Genomic DNA, 6000 nt, shown 5'->3' on the forward strand with positions numbered 1-6000 from the left:
ACAACTTTAGCTTAATGAAGCAGTTTTGGTGTATAGCGCATGCCCCTGCAGCCTCACTGCTCAATCCTCTGCCATTTAGGAGTTAAATCCCTTTGTTTATGAACCCTAGTCACACCTCCCTGCATGTGACTTGCACAGCCTTCCATAAACACTTCCTGTAAAGAGAGCCCTATTTAGGCTTTCTTTATTGCAAGTTCTGTTTAATTAAGATTTTCTTATCCCCTGCTATGTTAATAGCTTGCTAGACCCTGCAAGAGCCTCCTGTATGTGATTAAAGTTCAATTTAGAGATTGAGATACAATTATTTAAAGTAAATTACATCTGTTTGAAAGTGAAACCAGTTTTTTTTTTCATGCAGGCTCTGTCAATCATAGCCAGGGGAGGTGTGACTAGGGCTGCATAAACAGAAACAAAGGGATTTAACTCCTAAATGACATTGAATTGAGCAGTGAAATTGCAGGGGAATGATCTATACACCAAAACTGCTTTATTTAGCTAAAGTAATTTAGGTGACTATAGTGTTCCTTTAATAAAGCTAATAATCCTCTGACACCGAACAATCTCCTTAAAAATGGAAAAAAAACTTTTATAAACTATATTTCAGAAAGTAACAAGTAATATTGTGCTCTAGAAAAAGCTCAAAAGGTCACATTTCACAGAAAGTACGGAAGAAAACCGCTTGTGGTTTTTAAACGAGTGCTCGATCTATGGAGGAAGCCAAGAGCGCATATGACATTACAGTATATTAGTCACAGTCATCACTCACAATTTAGTTTGTAAGCATAATTATGTCTCTGAATTAGAAGTGGGATGTGTAGAAATAATGTTTTGTGAAGAAAATAGAGTAATAAAAGGTTTAAAGGAACAGTCAAACTAAATTATTGAGTTGTATGGCCATCTTCAGTTACATAGAAATGAAACACACACAATAGAAGATGCCTCATACAACACAGGCTGGCAAGTGAACCGTGCAAAATCCCGCAATTGTTTGTGTGTGGTTGCATGCTATGAATGTGGGATATCATTTTGTCAATTAGCTACATGTGCAGCATCCCTTGTGTGCGATATTGTCGTCTTTAGTTGTAAAACAATACATTCTAGCAAAAGCTAAGAAGGTCAGAAATTTTTATTTTTTTAAACTACAATGTAATCCTGATTTTTTTTCTTTTTTTAAATTGTATCTTACAAAGTGTACCATGAACTTTGTACCAATTAATCCTGTAAATCCTAAAACACTCTTCAAGCTTTATCTGTCCTGATGTCACTGATAATCAAATAGACTGGGTCATGCACTATGTGAGTGTGTCTGCTGAAATTGTCAGAATGCTCAGTACAGATTGTAACTCCAATAAATATAGGAGAGGCAGAAAATTCCAATGACACCCTCTGGCATGGAGACCCCAGTACCCAAATTGCAACAACTAGCCTCATGCTCGCTGAGCCTCACCACTCAAGTCTTGCACATAAGAGGGCCATACTGCACAGACGTATTCAAGGCCACCAGCAGCAAATTGTAAAACACTGTGCCCTTATGGGAGACAACCAGATATGGATCATACAGCACAGCTCCTAGGAGTGAAGGAGAATAACTTGTACTGACAGATAATGAGGTCACTGATTAGGGCATAGCACCTGAGTGTCCATATTTATGGCCCAAATCTCTCTGTCCCTCTTTTCCACCCAAATTGTGCACTTTTCTAGGAGGGCCATATTGATAGTGTGTGATTGTAGAATAGAGCTCTACAACTGTAATACTCCCAGTAATGTGTCTTCAAAAGTAGAAATAAATGTGTTTAGAAATCAGTGTGTGTAAATAAAATACATTGTTTTTGTTCCAAATGACATTTTAGGTGCATAATTCTGATTAGTAAGTCACATAACATTTCTCACAGTATCCACACCCTGACTCACACCCCTTAAATTAAGGTGTCCTTATTCACCCTTATGAAAGTGATAGGTAAGGGGGCAGAGTTATGGTGCAGGAAATTACACACACACACAAAAACAAAAAAAGGGTTTTACGGAAACCTTTGTAGCACTAGGAAGAACAAAAAACCCCAATACCCTTAATATCAGCTGTGCATCCAAAAGTAGAACACACAAAAGAACCATTAAGCATCAGATAAATTTATAAGTTGATAGCTGTGATTAGTATTGATGACTTAATCAAGGAAGCGCGGAGTGCCGCCAGGGCGCTACCGATTGGCTAGCATGGTCAGGTGATGCTCTAATTCAATCAGTAACTCCCCATTCATAAAAAAGGGTATATAGCTTTTTTATGAATGGCAAGCTACTGATTGGCTCAGAGTGTCAGCTAACTGCTCTAGCCAATCATCAGCACTCATCGGCCTGCTTCCTGATAATCAATTTCAGAAGCTGGATGCTGCTGGGGGAATTTCAGATGTGGAGCTGGAGACAATCACTGGGGTCAAACCATTTGAGAGCAGTTCTACCCCTTCAGGTAAAAACACACCCAGAGACCTCCAATTTGTATTAAGTCAGTGGCGTACATACCAGGGTCGCAGGGGTCGCGGCTGCGACCGGGCCCTGCCCACCAGGGGGCCCGGCCGCCCCTGCAACCCTGTATGTACCCACTGGGCCAGCCTCTTCTCCTGGGGGGCCCTGAAGCCGGCCACCTCCGGGCCCCCCGAGGCTGGCCCTGCTCACACCCGGCGGGCAGTCAGGCTGGCCGGTGCGCGAGGGAGCACTCTCCCCTGAGTGCTTCCTCTTCAGCTCCCTCGCGCACTGCACTGATACCGGAGCCGGAAGATGACGTCATCTTCCGGCGCCGGCATCCCTACGCGGCGCGCGAGGGAGCTGAAGAGGAAGCACTCAGGGGAGAGTGCTCCCTCGCGCACCGGCCAGCCTGACTGCCCGCCTAGGAGCCCAGCAGCACCACTGGACCCCAGGGAATCCCCTCAGCACTCCAAAAGGTAGGGAGGCTGGGGGGATTAAATTAAAAAAAACAAAAACGTGTGTGTGTGAGTGTTAGTGTGTGTGTGTGTGAGTGTGAGTGTGAATGTTAGTGTGAGTGTGTGTGTTAGTGTGTGTGTGTGTTAGTGTGTGTGTGAGTGTTAGTGTGTGTGTGAGTGTTAGTGTGTGTGTGTGAGTGAGTGTTAGAGTGTTAGTGTGAGTGTTGGTGTTTGTGTTAGAGTGTGTGTGTCTGCTAGTGAGTGTCAGTGAGTGTGTTACTGTGTGTGCGTGTTAGTGAGTCTGTTTGATGTCTGTTAGTGTGTTTGTCAGTGAGAGTGTATGTTTGTCTGCCGCTGAGTGTGTCTCTGTCAGTAAATGTGTGTGTCTGTTAGCTAGTGTGTATGCATTTGTTTGTGAGAGTGTGTGTGTGTGTGTCTTCAGCACTTACCTTTCTCCAGCGCCGGACTCCCATGGCGCTGGGGATCCCTCCGCCTCTCAGCTCCGAATGCGCATGCACGGTAAGAGCCGTGCACGCATTCAAACCGCCCATAGGAAAGCATTACTCAATGCTTTCCTATGGACATTCAGTGTCTTAAAATGGCGGAAGCGCCTCTAGCGGCTGTCAGTGAGACAGCCACTAGAGGCTGGATTAACCCTCAGTGAAACATAACAGTTTCTCTGAAACTGCTATGCTTTCAGCTGCAGGGTTAAAACTAGAGGGACCTGACACCCAGACCACTTCATTGAGCTGATGTGATCTGGGTGTCTGTAAATGTGTGTGCATCTGCATGCACTGGCGTACATACCGCGGTCGCAGCCCTGCAACCCCTGCGACCAGGTGCCCGCCGCCATGTGTTGCAGCCCCGGCCCGCGCAGAGTAAGCGCGAGGGGGGGGGGCCCACGGATCAATTTTCGCACCGGGGCCCCATGGGTCATGTGTACGCCACTGTATTAAGTTGTTATGGTGCCCACAGTGTTTCTTTAATCAGGTTCAAGACATATCACCCAAAAGGCAAATGGGAAGAAAGTTAGTGTCCCCAATGACATACCACAATTGAATAACGATTCCCCGCAGTAAAAGGAAAATGTGGTGACAGCGTATCAAATATCAAAAGATACAAACATACTTTAGCTAATACGGAAAAGTGTAGCCTCTGGATTCAGTGAGTATCACAGGTATGTATAATATTTCATTATTACATATGAAAACCATTTCACCTGTGCAATGTATAGACATAATTGTGATGTGCAAAAAGTGTTGGGAAAAATAAATTAGAAAGAATACCAGGAAAAAATAAAAATAAGGTTCAAGTAAGCAGTCTTTGTATCATACACCAGCATAAGGAAAGAATCACAGAGAGCTAAACATGTTTACTACAGTAAGACTTTCAGGAATCTAAATGGAAATAAAAGCAAATTTCATGTTTTAGGCCAAAATGGCTAAATAAAAAAAAAAAATTTAATTTATTCAAATTGCAAATATTTAATGAAAATCTCTGACTGTAGCCGAAAAGTAGATTTTTTTTTCAAATTATGTCCTAAAGTTTGAAGTTTGGTTCCACCACAATTCACCATAGGATTTATTCACTAAAATAAGTGAATTCTGAATGGTAACATTTATACTAAAATGTGTCTGTAGCTGGAGATATATATATATATATAGATATATATATATATATATATATATATATAGATATATATATATATATATATATATATATATATATATATATATAAATCCTGGAATGCTGCAATTCAGACTTCAGATCACTCTCCACAAGTCAGAGTATAACCCAGTGTCTAGTGAATACACCCTCTAATTAACCTTTTGTGAGCCCAAAATGGGAGTTCAATTACAGATCCAGTTTCAGAATTAACTCACTAAAAGTCACCCCTCCCCCTCCATGAAGAGGTCCTGCAGCAGCTGGTCAGGATGACCAATTATACTACCTGGCTGCCACACTGCCAAAAAAGCCAGACAATCTGACATCTCTGTATAATCCTTAGAAGGACATATTGCTGAAGCCATTCACCTTGCCCCCCACCCCCCTGTTAAGCAGCTGTTGGACAGCCAGCCTGCACAATGTGAGGACTTCAGGTGAGGTCTTGTAACAAATGGAACGTTTGTAGCATTTAGAAAGAATTCGAATCATAATAAGAATGTATCAATACGTCCCTGGAACCCACTGTCTCCTCCTGGTCCCTCACTGTGAACACATACAGATTAGACAGACAGAGAATTCATTGTATCCTGAGCTACACAACATGCAAATGAATCAGACATTTAAACCACATGCATGAAGCCAGCAGCCCCCTTTCCTTCCCCGAGAGCCGTGCTGGTGTGACGATCACTCTTACCTCCCCTTTCACAAGCACATTATTGTGTCTCCGTTCCCTTTCTGTGCATTTCGCTCAGCATTTCCTGTTTGCAGTCATCGTGACATCACAGAGGAACCAGTGGCTAAAAGCAAGGAATGGGTTGTACATGGCAGGCAGGAGGGCTGGGCTAGGGTGCCATGGGCTTAACTCATTCACTGCCAGGATCAAATGCTGGGCACACAGGCTCCAGCATGGAAGGCAAGCCCGCTGGCTGGCTGAGGGTGATGGGGGTTACAGTCCAATCCCAGGTGGGAGTGGCTGTATGGCAGTTCCAGTCAGTGCCATGGTGCTGCCAGCCCAGCTCCAGATCAGCACATTGTGAGATCCAGGCCGGGTGCCCCAGTATGGGGACAGGTTTATCATAGTGTAAAGCAGACATGAAATCAGCCTAATACCAGGAGGAGCAGGATGAGGAAGTTAGTGGGATGCTAATGGTTCAGTCAGGTAGAGAAAGTGACAATATTCCTGTGTTCACACTTGGTGGAAATCACTCACCTCTGCTGGACAGTGCATGAAACCATCTTCTACAGAAAATGCATTGGTAAATGAATTGATTAATTGCAACACAAAGGCTGGTTTAACACACTATTTTCATATTTTTAATTTTTTTTTAAATGAATGTCCAGGTGTATAGATATGCTTTTTACTCTTAAGAAACACATCACTGAACACTAACAGAAAGCCAATTGGATTACTGGAACCAAAAGT

At 43.2% G+C, this 6000-nt stretch overlaps 1 protein-coding gene across 4 annotated transcripts in view; it reads right to left on the minus strand.

The window, feature by feature from the left end:
• ZFYVE27 (zinc finger FYVE-type containing 27) overlaps positions 1-5381 on the minus strand; it is a 76103-nt gene extending 70722 nt beyond the window's left edge. For all 4 annotated transcript variants that reach the window (XM_063434626.1, XM_063434625.1, XM_063434624.1 and 1 more), the window contains exon 1: positions 5272-5381. The gene's annotated coding sequence lies outside the window, so the exon portion shown is untranslated. The remainder of the gene's footprint in view (positions 1-5271) is intronic.
• Between the last annotated feature and the right edge of the window lie 619 nt (positions 5382-6000).

The sequence above is a fragment of the Pelobates fuscus genome, chromosome 10 (assembly GCF_036172605.1).
Source record: "Pelobates fuscus isolate aPelFus1 chromosome 10, aPelFus1.pri, whole genome shotgun sequence".
In the NCBI taxonomy this organism is placed as follows: Eukaryota; Metazoa; Chordata; class Amphibia; order Anura; family Pelobatidae; genus Pelobates; species Pelobates fuscus.